An 18,275-nucleotide genomic window follows, 5' to 3' on the forward strand; every position below is an offset into this window, starting at 1 on the left:
ATGAATATTTGCTTGTTGCTGACATCTGAACAGGTATAAAAGTATAAGGAACTGTTTTGTCATTGAGCTAAGTGTATTGTGTCTAAGTTGCTTCCCTCCAAAAAGATCAGGATGTTTAAAAATATGTTCAAACAATAAAACTGCTAATACAGAATGTTTATAAATAATACTATAGGAATAACAGAGAACCATATATACCATCATATATATGAGTCATAGATATATATGTATATGAGAATACATATATAGTCACTGTAACTGAGCATTCAATTTAGCTCTCAGTTTAGGTACAAATAAAACTATAATGGTTTTATATAACTTTTGTTGTGTAATAAAAGAAAAAATCAATTCCTCAGGATAATTAGTATTATTTTTTAGAAATGACTTTTAAAAGGAATTTATCACTTGGGACCTTATTCAATGAATATTGAACAAAACAATAGACAATACAGTTAAAGGTACTTTTGTAGTTAAATAGAGATTTAATAGTCATATAAAGTGGTGAAAATTGAATTTAACTTGGGCTCTGTGCTCCCAAGGATTAGTGATGGTAAAAAACATCTCCTCCCACACTTTTGTGTTCCAAAAAGAGCTAACCTCAAAAGAACCACCCTTCTCCATATAACTTACTGTCCATGGACTCTCATGAGTTCAAAGATAACTCCCTTGTTTATCTGTCTGTATAAAACTCTAGGTCCCCTCTTTTTCTTTGAGGGCTTCCTCTTTAAAGGGCATTCTTCCTGTGCAATAAAGCTGAATAAAATCATGCTCTTAATCAGTCTTTCACATTATCTTGATGCTGCATAGGTATTGGGAGGATAACATGAAAGTATTTTTTCTTTTCAAGGTCTCAACCTTACTCACTTGGCTAACTTCTTTTTTTCCCTATTAAAGAAAGTTTAGAAAATAGGTCAGACAGCTAATTCCCATTACTTTTTTTTTTTAAGTTTGATTTTTATACATATATTTTGTGAGTCTTAAGGCTTTAAACTTTCCCAAGTCTTGATGTTTTTATCTGTACATACTTAGTGTTCTAAAACAGAGAGAATTGCAAAGTGATTTTTGTAAAGGTGAAAGGATAATGAGGTAAAATTGAAGAAAGTAAAAAGAAAAGAGTAAAAAGATAGCTTCAGGTTTTTGTTCTCTACAGGTCTTTAGTCTTGACTTGCTATTTTTTTTTCAAAATCTTCCATGTATGAGCTAAATATTTTGTGGTGGCCATTTCCATAGAAAAGAGATCATTGTGACACTTCTATTTGCATATTCTGGCTTACTGTCTGTACTGCCTGTCCTTTTCTGGTGATAATGAACCAAGAAGTTCCACTTTTAACATTTAAAAATTTGGGTGTTGGCACTTTCTGTCCTTAGGTTTAATTTTCAATTCCCTTCCTTAGACATTGTCCAACTTACATATTTCAAACACTTTTCTTTGCTTCAGAAAATAACAAAGATTTTCTTCACTCTATTTTCCTTCAAATCTGAAACTAACTGAGCTACTCTACTAAACAAAGGCACTATTCTATTAACATGAGAAACACTTCAACCTATAGTCCTTTCTGGAATTCTACTCAGGTGTCTTGATCAGGATCTCCTCAGACTCAATCCTGAACAGTCTCCATGCTATCTCCCTATTCAGGCTCCTATCTAAGTACTAAATATTTGATAAATCATACATAAAATTGTACATAGCAACCATGTAAGCTAAGAGAATGTGACACTCATACAAGATGAACTATTCCACTTATTTACTGATACAAAAATTAAATTGTCACCAACACATAAAACTGGTTGGTATAGATGTCAGAACTTTTGTTTTTATGTCCTATATTTACTATTAATCATTAACACTCTTATTCTCTTAACTTGTTCCATGACAGCAGGTTTATTTCTTATAATACTTGGTGAATTACATTTGCTGAGATCAATGGAGATATGGCCTCTGTTTCATCTTAACACAAAGTCATTCTTTATTTGGCATAGTAACTATAGTAATTGAAGTGATCCTTAAACAGCATTGAAACAAACAAATAATATACTATCTTTTGAAATATTGTTTCCATTCATAAAGTAGATCTCAAAAATAACATTTTCATATTGTTTAATTATATTATGAATGATTACGCAGAAAAAAAGAGGACACAAATTTTAGCAAAATATTTCAAATCAAGAATTTACAACACTGCATGTAAATATCCTCATGAAAATTGCTATATTTCATATAAACTTTTCATTAAAATGCTAGAAGAAATGTGAAAATATTTCCTCCATTCTAACTGCAGGCATTTTTTATTAGCCACTTTACCATAAACAGATGTTCATTTTAGATCTAATATTTATTTGTGAAGTTGATAACAAGTAGAAATTACTCTTGGGTAGGGGTGTCTGGGTGGCTCCATCAGTTAAGCTTCTGACTTCGGCTCAGGTCATGATCTCAGAGTGCCTGAGTTCGAGCCCTGTGTAGGGCTCTGTGATGACAGATCAGAGCCTGGACCCTGCTTTGGATTGTGTCTCCCTCTCTCTCTGTCCCTCCCCCCACTCACGCTCTGTCTCTCTCTTTCCAAAGTAAATAAACATTAAAAAAAACTAAAAAATAGAAATTATTCTTGGGTAAAATACATCATCATTTTACAAATTTTTAGTTAAGTTTGAGTTTATCACATCTTGACGTTCACACTGATGCAGGAAGAAGCATTTGAAACATCAGATAGTTGCCAGTTATAAGCAACTAAAATGTGAATATTTAGTAAAGTTAAATTAGATGCTTGTGCTGAGAACTTATTGTTCAAGGTGTTCATAGTTAATCTCCTTAGAAAGTATTATTTAGGCTGCTAAAGATTTAAATAAACAAGATATGTAATTAGTAACATGTCCTGGAGCAAAGGAAGACTATTGAGACTAGAAATCTGTCATTAGGGAACTCTGTTTATTGAAAGGCTTAGTAGTAACCTTAATTGTAGAACTGAAGAATTTTTTAAAAAGACCAAGATTAACTATTAAAACAGAGCACAGTATGTAAAAATATAAAGTCCCTCTTATTTTACCTGAAATGAAGAATAATTTTCTCCATATATAACTTAGTTTAGATTTAATGTAGCTAATTACTGACTACAGAAAAAATAGTAAAAATGAAGTTCTCAATAAATTTTGGAAAACAATCATCAGTTGTTTATTGAATCTAGGGAATTATCTGATAGTCACGAATGCATATTCCTTTTGACCAGAAATCCACTTTTCCTACAGAAATAAAAGAAGCAGTTACTAAACATCTTGCAATATGGTCTGTGATAATAAAAACAGGAAATGCTCCTAGCACCCATCTCTAGGGTGATTGTTAGATAAAATATATTATGCCTATGTTATAAAACACTTAGAGGTATTTCAAAAGAATGATACAGATCTATATGTACTAAAATGGAAATGAGACTGTGAGGATTTAACTGGAAAAAAACACAAATAATAGAAACGCTATATTCAATATTTATAATAAAAACAAGTTGTGTGTGTACATATATGTGTGGTGTGATTATAGATCTCTAACTCAAGTGTCCAAAAATGTAACTTTTAAAATCTTCTCTGTAATCCAATTTAATCTTTAAATTGTCAGTTGGTGGAAATTTAATCTCAATGAATTTAGGAGTTTATCAGTCAATTTAGCCTAACCTTGGTCTCCCCAGAGGTTCCATGTAATCCTGGGATCTTCCATAGTGCTAAGGCATTGGTGAAGAGTGAACATATAATCCTTGTTCCTTAGAATCTATTCATGATGGTATCTGCTAAGATTTATTCATCATTTATTTATTTGATCATCTGTTGTCACCCCACACAGTTGGAATTTATGGTTCCCTTGACTGTGAGAGCAATGCTCTTATGAATAAACAACTTTTGAGTAAGAAAATTTGGAGATGCTTAGGTAGCAAAGTTAATTGTGGAGGATGTGTCCAGGTAATCACTCTTCTCCCAGAATTAAGGAACAAAAGCAGAGTAGTGGTGAGATACAAAATTACTCTTTTGGGGGCACTTGGGTGGCTCAGTTGGTTAAGCGTCAGACTTTGGCTCGGGTCATGATCTCATGTTTCCTGAATTCTAGCCCTGCATTGGGTTCTGTGCTGATGGCTCAAAGCCTGGAGCCTGCTTAGGATGCCTTGTCTCCCTCTCTGTCTGCCCCTCCCCCGCGCACACTCTGTCTCTCTCTCTCTCTCTCTCAAAAATCATCATTAAAAAATTTTTTAATTACGCTTTTCTTCACTAATTAACATCAACCAAAACTAGTTCAAGCCAACATGGGTTCAGGTTAGAAATACAGTCAATTACAACTAAATGTACTACTGATAAACTCTTTGTAATGAATATACTTTTTAACATAAGGCAGTATTTTATTTTATTTTTGTTTTCATTTGATAGTTCAATAGAAAATGTGAAAGGAATTATTTCAAAGCATTTGCCAAATTTAAGTGGGAGCTGGAAATTCCAACAGAAAGTAACTGATAATGGGCTAAGAAGCTGAGCACAAATTTTGGCTTTCACAGATTATGGGCTGCCGAGACAAAAATTAAAGAACATTCCAACCAGAATAAATAATAGAAAAACTGGGTAGTCCAGTATCTACTAAAACATAAATATATAACTAAATATTTCTAATTATCAAATCCAAGATGTTTTCTTTGCCAAATTATACACATACACATATTTCTTTCCCCCTTGGCTTTATGAGGTCAGCAAATTCTTGATTCCAAAATCTGATAAGGATATCAAGAGAATGAGAATCAGCAGACAACCTCTATCATAATCATAGATGAAAAATCCTAACCAATATATTAGCAAACTGAATCAAGCTATATGTGAAAAGAATAATTTAAGTTTCGTGACCAAGTGAAGTTTAATTCCAAGAGAAGGTAAGAGTTACAAAACTTTAACTCAAAACATAAAGAGAAAATGAAAAAAAGATTATCTCAAGAGGTACAGACAACTAATGTGATATAATTTAACATTCACTGGTGATAAAATCTGTTAGCAAACTAGATTAAAACAAAGTTAGGGTGCTTTTTTAAAAATAAACGGGAGGTGTAAGTATATCAGGAGCCAGAAACCTTGGGACCCTTATAGAATTCTGCTTCCTACATGTAACTATCAAAAATTGTCAGCATTCAATATATTCAACGGTAGGGTTTTTTTCCCTAAGAATGGAAACAAAATGTCCATTCTCACAACTTGTCTTTAAAACTAACTCTTATCCAATGCAATAATGCAAGACTAAGAAATGGAGAACACAAAGATTAAAGAGGAAAAGATGAAAATGTCATTTTTCCAGACTCAAGATACTATACATAAAAATTTCAAAATAATCTGCCCAAAACAATTGGTATCAATAATTGAATTTATGAAGTGTGCTGAATGAATTCAAATGAAGCTCAATATATCATTAAAATAATTTAAAATTGGGGCACCTGGGTAGCTCAGTTGGTTGAGTGTCTGACTTTGGCTCAGGTCATGATCTCATAGCTCATGAGTTTGAGCCCCATGACAGGCTGGGGTCTGTGCTGACAGCTCAGAGCCTGGAGCCTGCTTCAAGTTCTGTGTCTCCCTCTCTCTCTGCCCCTCCCCCACTCACGCTCTGTTTCTATCTCTCAAAAATAAATAAACTTTAAAAAAATAATAATAATTCAAAATGAAATTAATAAATGAGACCATTCACCATACCCTCAAGAAACTTCAATACCTAGAAATAAACCTAATGAACATTGTTCAAACATTCCACTTAGAAAACTACAAAATACAGAAAATGAATGAAGCATAAATGCTTTCACTATACATGTTCATGAATTGGAATACTGAATGTTTATAGGTGTCAATTCTCCCAAAATTTCTCTATAGATTGAAGGCATTCTCAAAATCACAGAATTTTGTTTTGTTTTCTTTTGGAATATGGCAAAGTACATTCTACAGTTCATATGGGGCGCCTGGGTGGCTCAGTCGGTTAAGCGTCCGACTTCAGCTCAGGTCACGATTTCATGGCTTGTGAGTTCCAGCTCTGCATCGGGCTCTGTGCTGACAACTCAGAGCCTAGAGCCTCTTCAGATTCTGTGTCTTTCTCTCTCTCTCTCTGCCCCTCCCCTGCTCACACTCTGTCTCTCTCTGTCTCTCAAAAATAAATAAATATAAAAAAAATTAAAGTTCATATGGAAATCTAAATATTTTGAAATCCAAGAAGCTATAGCATCAACAATGAAGCTGATGGAAAATTGGCACTTGAGAAAAAAGAATATGTAAAATATCCTTGAGACATGAAAAAGTTACTCAAACTTGTGAGCCATCAGAAAAATCCAATTTAAATCCCAATGGTAAACATGCCAACAGAAATTAATAAAATTCAGAAACCTAACAAATAACAAATTGTGGATATGGTGGTAATATTTATGCCGAACCTGGTAGGATTCTATATGTATCCAATCATTATGAAAAACTATTTAGCAATGTCAATCTTAAATAAAACAAATGGTAATTTGCTAATTAAGCAAAGATGAGTTTATTCAAGAATAGCAGAGGAATTGCAATTCAGGACAAGCAAACTATGGCAAACCACAGGCAAGTCCAAAGAGACAAAGAGGACGCTAGATTTTATTAGGTTCTAGGAGGAATACAGAGGGTTATTTTGAACATTTCATTGGAAGAGAATGAGAGTTTGAGTTTATGGCAGTTTCTCACTGGCTGTCAGTGGTGGGCAGTTTGCTGTTACTGAGGCATGTAGAAATCTTCCTTCTTCCTACTGGTCACGTGAGTTGAAACAAATGGTACCTGCATAAGACCTCTCCCTTCATGGCTTCTTGACTCTATTTTAAATCAAGTTTCCTTTACTCCTTTTCACAGCAGTATCTTATAAATTAGATGATTATGTACCTTCCAGAACCAGCACTTCTACTCCCTGGCACATTTCAATCACAAATGAATAAAAATATGACAAAATGATATATATGTATATTTATTGAAGCATTATTTGTTATCACCCCAAAACGGATATGAACAACTCTCCTGCAATAGTAGAGCACATATATTTTGGGATGAGGACACAATGCAATATTATATAATAACATAAAGGCAAAAAAAGAAAACAAAACATGTTACATGCAGTAATGTGATTAAATAACACACACATAATATTGCCAGAAAGAAGCCAGACAAAAAAGTAAAAATTGTAAAATTTCAATTATAGAAGTTTTAAAACTGGTAAAAGCTAACCCACGATGCTAGAAATTAGGATAGTGATTATCTTTGGAGATGAGTGTGGATAACTGGAAATGCCCTGAGTTTTGCCACTGATGTCCTCGGGTTCTTGATCACTGTGTTGATTACATATATGGACATGTTTACTTTGGAAGAATAAACTCCCCACGTACGACTTCCATAACTTTTAATGTATTTTATTCTTCAATTAAAATCTTAAAAACTCAGGCTATTATTAGACAGATATCATTAGAACACTCTATTTTTGAAGGAAAAGAAAAGTTCAGGCGTAATATATCAACATTATTCTGCTACATCGTATTATTTTTAAAAAACAGGCATCTGCCATTGAACACCTCCTATACTTGTATGACACCCAACCATCTTCCCTGGCACCCCATGTAGGAAGAACAGTATTCCAGCTGTTCTTTGCTTGTCTGAAATCTATTCCTGAATAATTCCAGCTGGCTTAAATGCAAACCTAATTTTACAGAGGTGATTCTTAGAAGCAACATCAAAGTCTTAAAATAGCGGCTAGTAATGAGACCCAACAAATAGAGGCAAACTTTACATATCATCCACACTCAAATTAGTGCACAATCTGGTCACATATGACAACAAATTGTTTCCAAGACATTACAGTGCTGTACCCAGATGCTTATAATCAAATCTGCATGGTGATCAAAGTCAAAAGTCCTACACCTGTATTACATTCTGTTTGATATATTCAAAATGACTCTCACATAGTAATAAATTAAGGGCAGCAAAAATGTTTGCAGAGATGGTGGCAATATACTCTGGAAGGAAGAACGTGGATATCAAAATTTCATAGCAATTTGCCAGGGAGAGTATCCCTAGATGATTCCACTTCACACCATGCTCCGCCCACATTTGTCCAGTATTTCTCTCTCTGCTGATATTGTTTATAATCCCTCCCTTTATATGTGCAGTTATTTCATTGGTTTCAAGTTAATAGATGTTATTCTATCTTAAGGCCAATTTTATGTGCATACCAGTAAATTCTAAGGCCACAGAGTTAGTAACAGTTGACTATAAATACGCTGATTTAATATTTTTCATCTTTAATAGTATACTATAGGACAAAGCAGGTAGCATACATAAGTAGATGATTAAATAATTAAACAAGCAGTAATGCACTAATGCAGTTGATATAAGCACTAATTCCTTCTTATCTTTTTTTATTTTCCCCCGTCCTTCCCAAATGGGTGAATGGCAGCCTATCCTTTTCTGAGTTCTACCGCAAAAAATAAAAAATAAGTCGTTTATTTATTTATTTATTTATTTATTTATTATTTGAGAGAGAGAGAGTGCACAAGCAGGGGAGAGGGCAGAGGGTGAGAAAAAATCTTAAGCAGGCACCACGCTCGGTGCAGAGTCAGAGGCAAGACTTTATTTCACAACTAGGAGATCATGACCTGAGCCAAAATCAAGAGTCGGATGCCTAACTGACCAACTGAGTCACCCAGGTGCCTCAGCTATTGCAAAATTGTTGATCCGACATCATCCCTCCATGTTTGGTGATTTTGTCATCTTGGTGTAGCATTTCTCCAAACATATCTTTGATCCAGTATTTTCAGCATAAGGAAAATGATTCATTCCTTTCCTAGTTGAAGATTTTCTTTGACCCACTTTCCTTTGGCTATTCCCTGGTGTTCCATTCTACAAAGCAATGTTGTGGTAAACCAGAAGCCACAAAAAACTGCCCTCCAGATACATATTTTTAAATATGTTTTAAAATTATATCTTTTACTTGATATTTACAAACACCTACTTCCACAATCTCCTACAAAGATGAAAAGCTCAGCTAAGAACAGACTCAATCCCACATGGCAACTGCTGGCCATGGACAGTGCAGAAAGCTATCTTTTTCAGTAGGGCACATACCCCTAGTTAGCAGCAGCATCCATTTACATGATGATTGCATAAGCATTTATTCTTGCCACACCTCACTTATTTATATTACCTTGTGGTCACAATGGGCATTTGAACTGATAACCCCCATTAAAATTCCTAACAGGTTACCTAATAGCTCTTGTAATTTGCCTTGAAATGTAGAAATTTCTCTTGCCTCTGAAATGAACTCCTCACCAGGATAAATAACCATTATTTTTCAGTTAGCTATTAAAATCTGCTTCCAGTTTATTCTCCTTGTGGGGCTCAAGATGTGTCATCTCTTCCAGGTTTATTTTCCATGATTCTTCTATTTGAGAATTTAATAGAAACTAAGCAGTTGATTACCTTTTTTAAAAAGCCTCTTTTCCTTCACTGAAACCTGTTACTGAGAATATAAACTACAAAATATTTTAGAAAGTTATCTTTTTCATTTCGAGCCTAAAGTCATATATATTAGTTTTGTTTTGTTTTTATTTTTTAGTGTTTATTTGAGAGAGAGAGAAACAGAGCGTGAGCAGGGCAGGTGCAGAGAGAGAGAGAGAGGGAGAGAGAGAGAGAATCTGAACCCGACTCCAGGCTCTGGGCTGTCAGCACAGAGCCTGATGTGGGGCTAGAACTCACAGACCAGGAGATCATGACCTGAGCCCAAGTCCAGACTCAAACGACTGAGCCACCAGGAGGCCCCCCCCTCCCTTTTTGTAAGTTGTTTTTTTTGAATGTATATTTATTTTTGAGAGAGAGACAGGGACAGAGAATATATATATTCGTTTTCAATCGTTGCATCAAAATCACCAAAGTCTATTTGCAACTTACAACAGAAGATATGTATTTTCTTACCATTTCTGCGCGTCAGTCGTCTGGGCATGGCTTACCTGTGTCCTCTGCTTAGGGTCTCAACATCAAGGTGTCCCCCAACTGTGGTTTGAATGGATGAGTCCACTCCTAGGCTCATGGACAGAGACTGTTGGCAGAATTATTTGCACGCAGTTGGCGGACTGAGGGCCCCAGCTTCTTGCTGGTTACTGACTGGAGGTCACTCTCTGCTCCTGGAGGCCACCTGCAGCTCCTCAAGGCTGCCCCCAGTTCCTGGGCACACGGTCTTTCTCAATGTGGCCACCTGCTTCACTAAGCCAGCAAAGAACCCCGGAGCGGTCCGCCAGCAAGATGGAGGCTCCCATGACATCACACATCATGGGCGTGGCCTGCATCTCTTCGGTTTGTCCTCTTGCGGAGAAGAGAGCCTCGCAGCCTTGATGAACTGCCTCAGTCCTTGCTGTTGCTGGCTCGGGTCCTCACTGAGAACGGTAAGCTGCTCCTTCGGGGCACGGGCCGGGTCAGCCTTCTGGGCCTAAACCCACGCGGGGCCAATAGGTTCTGCTCTTCCCGGCGTCGCCCTGCTGGCGGCCACCTCGGGCCTCACCCTTAAGACTGCTCAGCAACCACCACCACAGACACCGCCTGACCCGCGGCAGGAAGAGCTCGGCTCTGAGGTGGAGCTGAGCCACCACCGAGACGAGTGGGAGGGTAGGCGGATGGTGGAGCATAGGCCTGAGACACTGAGATGCGGCCTCCTGCTGGGCGGAGGACATGCTGGTGCTTGTGCTTCCGCGGCAACGCCCGCAGCCCTCCTTGTGCTCCCGCCCCGCCCCTCGTCCACCTGGGTTTCCCGCCTCAGGGCTTCAGATGCCCTCGCACAGTGACGGGTCGTGGGGCCCACTGTTGCCACTGGACAGAAACCCAAAATTTGTTGTTATCTCTTAAAGGATTGAGAATTGCATACAAAAACCTTAGGTAAAGTGAAAAAAAAAAAAAAAAAAAAAGATGAAAACTTGGCTGGTGTAAATGCAAACCACCAAATCAAGGCAACGTAACAACACACGGGAAAATTATCGCCCAAGAAGGCAAACTGTATTCTCAGGGTGGGACTTAAGAGTAGTCAAGGAGAAGGGCTTACACAAGGGAGCCAACACCAGGACCCTAGGAAGTCACTGTAGAGGCTTGTCATACAATACGGGGCTTTTCCCCTGCTTTACTGAGGGTATACTCAACAAATAAAAATTGTATATGTTTAAGGTGTACAATGTGATGTTTTCATATTTGTATCCATTGTGAACTGATTACCACAATCAACCTAATTAACATGTCTGTCACTTCACAAAGTTCAGTGTGTGTGTGTGTGTGTGTGTGTGTGTGTAGTGAGAGCACTTAACATAAACTCTCGATAAATGTCAAGTATACAATACAGTATTAACTGTAGTCAATATGTTTTTTGATATCTTCCTTTTGAGCATTAAAATTCATTGCTACTGCATTAGTTGCATTGGCTTCCCACAATGTTGAAGAAAAAATTAATGAGCTTTAAAACATCTATTTGATGTAAACTGTGACACTTCTTAACCCCCTCTTTTTAAAATGAAAACCAGAGATCTCTTTTTAGGGTATGATTTTCTAGATAAACTATTTTCCCCATATAATATGCCAATTTATTTGTGTCAATAGTACAAAAAGAATCACTGAAAATAACAACTGATTAGACACCATTACAGAAGAAGCAAAATGCCTACTAGTCTTTCACACAGGTGACTAAATGTAAATGTGTAATTTGTAATTAGTAGAGTCAGGAGAGTCAAATATGGAGAAACTGAAGCTTTAAGATAGATTCACTGAAAAATAAAGAATTGGAGAATGTACAACCAGTGTGGATTTATGCATATAAATTCAGAAATCTTCAAAGCAGGAATTTTTGGCAGTACGTTTTTATCATTGAATTTTATAAATAACTAATATCTATAACAATAAGGAAAATATAAAAACCAGAAGTGTGAACACTTTCAAGTGCATAAAACAGTCTTTTAGATTCTAAAAGAAAATCATTCAGTGTGTGTGTGAATTTGAGGGGTAAGGTGGGTGTGGGGGGAGTTGCCAATCCATCTATCAGAGCTGCAATTCAGCTCAACATCACTTTTAATTTAGTGACTAATTTATTCTAATTTGTTTTTTCCCTCTTCCTGTTCAAGTTAATAAAAAATGGTGTAGTGGATAATAATGTAATTATGTGACTTCTCAATTCAAACTTAACAACTCTGAATCTTCACTTTAAAATATATTATATGATGGTTTGATAATTAAGGAGATAGTATACCTATTAAACTGTTTAACAATACCTGAAAAATACAAAATGCCAGATACATCCTGGCTATTTTTATTGGGGAAAAATGTACACATATCTGTATGCATATGGAAGTGTGTGTATTATACATATAGGTATAGGTTTACACAAACATACATATGCTATCATGTAAATATGCAAATGTATATTATGCAAACATACTAATTTTCTTCCACATAAAAATTAATGAAAAAACATAGGGCGATATACAGTTATACTCCAGCATTTCATAGTAACTAAACACAAAATGTTGAATTGAATTAAGCATGTAAGCGACAGCGGGACTTGAATGGTTCTAAAAGTCAGAGTAGTAGAGAAAAATATCACTGGGGGAAACCACACCGTAGACTGCTTAATCCACTTTGACTATTAGTTAAAGAATTTTTAAATTGTCAAAGATGAATAATTGTCAAATGCTTACTGCATTTTATGTTGTTTAGACAGCATGACAGCCCCCCTAGCCAAATTTGTAATTTACCGTAGCTTGGTATTCTTCAATTTTTGAGACTATTTTATTTTAAACTTTCCAAATAACAGCAGTGTTATTTGTTCTAATGCAATTCTGCAAATTGTGTCCGTGTACTGTCAATTACATTAAAAGCATATGCAGCAACACATTATAATCTGAAGAATAACACATTCTTCTATTTCACTTTACAGTATATTTTATTTGCAAATTTGCCGTATTTTAAATTTATCATTTATATAAATATAAACTCTAATAATATCTTATAAATGTACTGTTAATGTGAACTGTCTCACCAGAATGAGGCTAATTACTCCATCATAAAATGCCATATGTCACCAAATGCCGGCATGGATACAGAGAAATTATTTCTCATCAATTGGTAGTGAGAATGTAAAAAGATACAACCACTCTGAAAAAAAATTTTTTTCAGTTTCTTAGGAAAGAACAACAACAATTAAAACTAAAAATACCCTTACCATGTGACTCAGCAATCTCACTACTAGCCATTTATCCCAGAGAAAAGGAAATTTATGTTTATACAAAAACAGGCATGTGATATTTTATTTGTGGTAGCCTCAAACTGAAAACACCCCAAATGTTCTTCAACAGGTTAATGGCTAAACAGACTGTGATGGGTCCATTTTATGGAACACTGCTTTAAAATGGACAGTAACAAACTATTTGTACACGCAACAATTTGATTAATCTCAAGGGAATTATGCTGAAAGAAAAAAGCCTATCTCAAAAGAATATATACAGCATGATGATGTTTATCTACATTCTTTAAATGGCAAAACTATAGGAATGGTGTTGGAAGAAGTTGCGGGAAAAAAGGTTTAACTGTAACGGGGTAGCAAGAGGCAATTGATGGTGATGGAACAGTTAGGTATCATTTGTGGCAGTGGTTATGTGGCTCTGCATGTGATTACATTGCATAAAACCACACACACACACACACACAAGTGCCAATAAAACTGGTAAAATATGAATAAGGTCTACGGATTGTACCAATGTCATTATCCTGGTTTTGATATTGACTATGTCAAAGATACAGTCTGACATTAGTTAAAATGGTAAGGACAGGTTTTAATTAGTATGTACTATCACAATAGGCAAAAGAGTACAACATGAACTGACCTGGACTTCAGTTTCTTCAGAGGTGACTAGGTGTTTAAAAGGAAGAGTGAGAGATTAGTGAAGGAGATAAGCAGGGGCTCAGTAGAGTTAGGAAAGTAAAAAATTACAAAAAGCTGAGGGGGTGGTCTATCTGAAACTCATCTGGGTTTGCTGAGTGGGCACTTATTAAATAAAGTTAGGGTCTTCCTCCCACCCCCACTAAGGAGACTAGGAGACTAGAAGACAAAGGCTGATCTTCAAGTATTGGCTGGAAGAAATAGTGCCTTTTGGCAGCCTTGAGTTTTCCCAGGAAGGCCTTTGAAAGGAGGCTAACATCCTCCTAGGGATGGGGCCTTTACCTGTTAGAAACTATGCTAGTATTTGTTCAAGTCTTGACTTGAACAAGGTGGAGGCCTACTCCAAAAGAGGGCTCAGAGGAGCCTGGCAAGAGTTGGGTCTAGGAGAATCTTCGTCAATTTCAGTTATATGAGGGAAAACTGAGTTAATGGTACACAGGACCTGTCTGTATTGTCTTTGCAACTTCCTGTGAATCCATAATTATTTCAAGATCAGAAGTTAAAAATATGTAATGTTTTGTATTGTCATAATTTAGTGTTGTTAATTTTTAATATGTTTAGAATTTACCCTAATCATTAGCAGTATATGGGTAGAGAATTTCCTAATCAGCCAATATTCATTTGGGGATACATAAAAAGTCTTTTTCTCATCAATATATTCTCAACACTAGGCAGATGCTTCCACATTTTAGATGCTTGGTTAATTTTGTATAATAAATGAATATATGGATGGTCAGCTTATAGGTATTTACTAGAACTGTCTCATTCTCTTTAATCTGACTGTATATTCACCAAAATTATAAAACAGATTTATTTTGTAAGAAGCAGAGAGGCTGTCTTGCACCCTATGAGACTACATTTTTTACATCATAGTCCAGGAAGATAATGCTTCCCACCCTGAATTTGCTATTTTTCAAACATATACGTTGATTCACTTATTTTTTCAGTGTAAATCAATAAATTGGTATTCAATGGTCACCTTTAAGTGTAATATAGCAAATTCATTTTCCAGATTGGGTTCCTACATTAATGGAATCAACATAACAGCCAGAAAGTTAAAAGTCACATTTTAAGCTAATGGTAATCCTTTGAAGACAAGCAAAAAGTTCCATACATTTTTCCATACCTTATTTCTGAAAAGTGAATGTACGTTATTTTTATTAACAAGTTATTTACACTGAATAAACTTATTTTAAGAAATTAACGTGAGGGGTGCCTGGGGTGGTTCAGTCAGTTAAGTGTTCAAGGTCGGCTCAGGTCATGACCTCACAGTTCCTGAGTTTGAGCCCCACATCGGGCTCTGTGCTGACAGCTCAGAGCCTGGAGCCTGCTTTGGATTCTGTGTCTCCCTTTCGCTGCCTCTCCCCACTCATGCTCTGTCTCTCTCAAAATTAAACACTAAAAATGTTTTTTTAATAAAATTTAAGAAAAATATATTAATGTGAAAACTGAAGCAATGTTGCCTAAAAAATAAGTGTTCAACAATCAATATCTTGATATCTAAACACAATAAGTTTTAAAAAAGTGATTCTTCCCCAAAATGCAGTTTGACTTCCTTTAAGCTCTAGAAATGCAATTCAGTAAATGAAAGGAATTTAAGAAATTTTGAAACTTAAGAAAAATTTTAAAAAATATATGTTTTTCTATTTGAGTCTTATGATTACTACTGAATGATGAGCTCAGGCCTAATTTTTTTTTTGTAATTTTTTTAACGTTTATTTATTTTTGAGACAGAGAGAGACACAGCATGAACGGGGGAGGGGCAGAGAGAGAGGGAGACACAGAATCGGAAGCAAGCTCCAGGCTCTGAGCCATCAGCCCAGAGCCCGACGTGGGGCTCGAACTCGCGGACCTGAGCTGAAGTCAGACGCTTAACCGGCTGGGCCACCCAGGCGCCCCTCAGGCCTAATTTTTATCATACCCTATCACATGCAGTTTTGTAAAAATTTTTCAATTATTCTGTAGTATCTCCTTCAATACTAAATAATAATCAGTAAAAGCATTTAAGCAAAATAGTTTGAAACTGATAACCAGTGTGTGGACATATTGGTAATTAATAAATATACATTTCCTTCTGAATATCAGAGAATCACATGATTTATTACATCTGAAATGAAATAATGATTAGTGGAAATCACACTTTCTTTCCAATGTCAACTAATACAGCATTGGAGTATCAGAGATTGAACAAATATATTCGAAAAAAAATAGTACATTTAAGCTATTTATATGTGACAATACTTCCTTTCCTTCTAACAGCAGTGGTTCTCAACCAAGGCTGATTTTGCCTCCAGGGAGCATTTGACAATATCTGGGTCCATTTATGCTTGCTATAGTTTGGTTTTCACTGCTACTGAAATATGGTACAAGAGGCCAGGGATTCTGCCAAACATCCTACCATCTCCAGGATAGTCCCTAAAACAAAGAATTATTTGACTCAAAATACCAAGTGTCAAGGTTAAGAACCCTATTCCACAGCCAACTGCATAGATTTAATACTCCCAATCAAGATAGCCAAATATGTAAAGTCAACCCAGACAGAGTAGATAAGAAAAAGAAGGTCACTTGTCACAATTCATTTGATACAAACTCTCCATACTGGGAATTTAGATTGCCTTTGGTTATGATAACTTGCCCAAGGTCATTAAGCCCATTCTGATTGTCTGTAAACCAATCACTAGACAAGAACTCAGATCTGATTTTTAGGCTACCACACGTAGGTTTTAAAAATAAGATATTTCAGAATTCAGGTCATTGCACCTAGAGTTGGTACCCCTATGTAAAAAAGATAAAACGTCTTCTGAAATTCTTGATTATGAAGATGGTAGTCACTTCAGTCACTTTTTTTTTAAAATCAAACTCTGAAGTGGAATTCAATTTTGAAGGGATGAACATATCACTTTGATAAGATTAAACATTATCAAAAGAAGTTATTTTAAAAGTAGATCAAATGAAGGCACTTTGCATGATGCTTTTAGAAACACATAGTTATATGTTTTCATAGTACAAATCCTAGCATACTCTAATTGACATTAATTACACCTAGGTATGCACAGTTAGTATGACTTTAATCTTTTGGTTTTTGCCAAGCCAATCTTTATTGCCAATAAGGAACCCAGTAATCCTTCTTGTTAGTCTGGAATTTTGTCCTTTTTAAAAATTTAACCTTAAAGCTCATCACAATTTTGGATAGTTAAATGTGTCTATTATAGACCTTACTACATAAAATACTTTATAAGTGACTTATTTTTCCTTTTTTTTTTTTTTTTTTGGACATGTTACTCTTTAGGAAACTGTGATTACATAGCAAAAAATGAGATGTTTCAAAATAATTTTAAATCAATATTTCTCTGGCTCAACAACTGAGAAATGGCATCTAATATGCATGCTGCTGAAGTGGGGCTGGCAGTCAAGGTAAGCTCACCAGAACCCAGTCAAGGTAAGCTAACCAGAAGAGGAGGAGAGTGAGAGGAAGGAAAAACTGTGTCATTCAAGACCTACATGACACCAGGAAATATACTGAAGTCAGACTTGACATCACATCATTCAAATAGGAGACTCACAAAGAATAGAATTTCTAGTCTGTTGTGAAAAATTCCCGAGTAAAGCTCACAACATATATGGTCTTTGTTGCATTTTTTTTTTCTTTTGTGAGGTATACACACAATGGAATAGCGTCCCAGCCCCTCACAGGCAGAGCCACATGTACAGCTCAAGATTTGTCCCTTGGCTCAACTCCATGTCAGCACACTGTCAAAATAAGTAACGACGTAGAAATCTATACACTGTGCCAACAACAGCATTTAAACTACCTGGAGTTCATCCAGCACTACATAGAGGGCACCTTTATGGAGCAAGCCCAGAATACTCTTATGATGTCATGTTAGTGAAGAACACTATCAAGGGTAGAGATTTGTGGAATTTTTTTCAGTGATATTTGGCAAATTCTTTCAATTGTTTATACTCTATATATCTTTTGTGTTATAAAAATAAGTAGTTACAGTTTGTTCTATAGTTTATTAACATAACTGAATTGAATACAATTTACTCATAATACATGGATATATATAACGGAATATGTCGGAGATATTAAAAAGCACTTGATGGAGGTGAAAGCCAGACTTATGAAATGGAATTGGATTATCACAATGAGAATTGTAAGAAAATAAAGAATGACTTGAGACGGGGACAAAAGATTGAAACAGTCAGGCTCAGGGACTTCCTGGTTTTGCAGCATACAGAATTAATGTAGCTACGATCTTGGGTTACTAGAAACTGTCATTTCAGAAATGTCTAGTCCTTACTTGAAAGT

The 18,275-nt window shown here is 35.7% G+C and overlaps 2 long non-coding RNA genes across 3 annotated transcripts in view; one reads left to right on the top strand and one right to left on the bottom strand.

Annotated features, from left to right (window-relative positions):
- Window positions 1-10,674, bottom strand: part of LOC125933902 (uncharacterized) — a 245,852-nt gene extending 235,178 nt beyond the window's left edge. The window contains exon 1 of the long non-coding RNA XR_007461150.1: window positions 10,005-10,674. This is a non-coding gene — a long non-coding RNA (uncharacterized LOC125933902). The remainder of the gene's footprint in view (window positions 1-10,004) is intronic.
- LOC125933900 (uncharacterized) overlaps window positions 4,748-18,275 on the top strand; it is a 31,177-nt gene continuing 17,649 nt past the window's right edge. For both annotated transcript variants that reach the window (XR_007461148.1, XR_007461147.1), the window contains exons 1-2: window positions 4,748-4,892; window positions 17,253-17,377. This is a non-coding gene — a long non-coding RNA (uncharacterized LOC125933900). The remainder of the gene's footprint in view (window positions 4,893-17,252; window positions 17,378-18,275) is intronic.

Source organism: Panthera uncia, assembly GCF_023721935.1.
Source record: "Panthera uncia isolate 11264 chromosome A1 unlocalized genomic scaffold, Puncia_PCG_1.0 HiC_scaffold_16, whole genome shotgun sequence".
In the NCBI taxonomy this organism is placed as follows: Eukaryota; Metazoa; Chordata; class Mammalia; order Carnivora; family Felidae; genus Panthera; species Panthera uncia.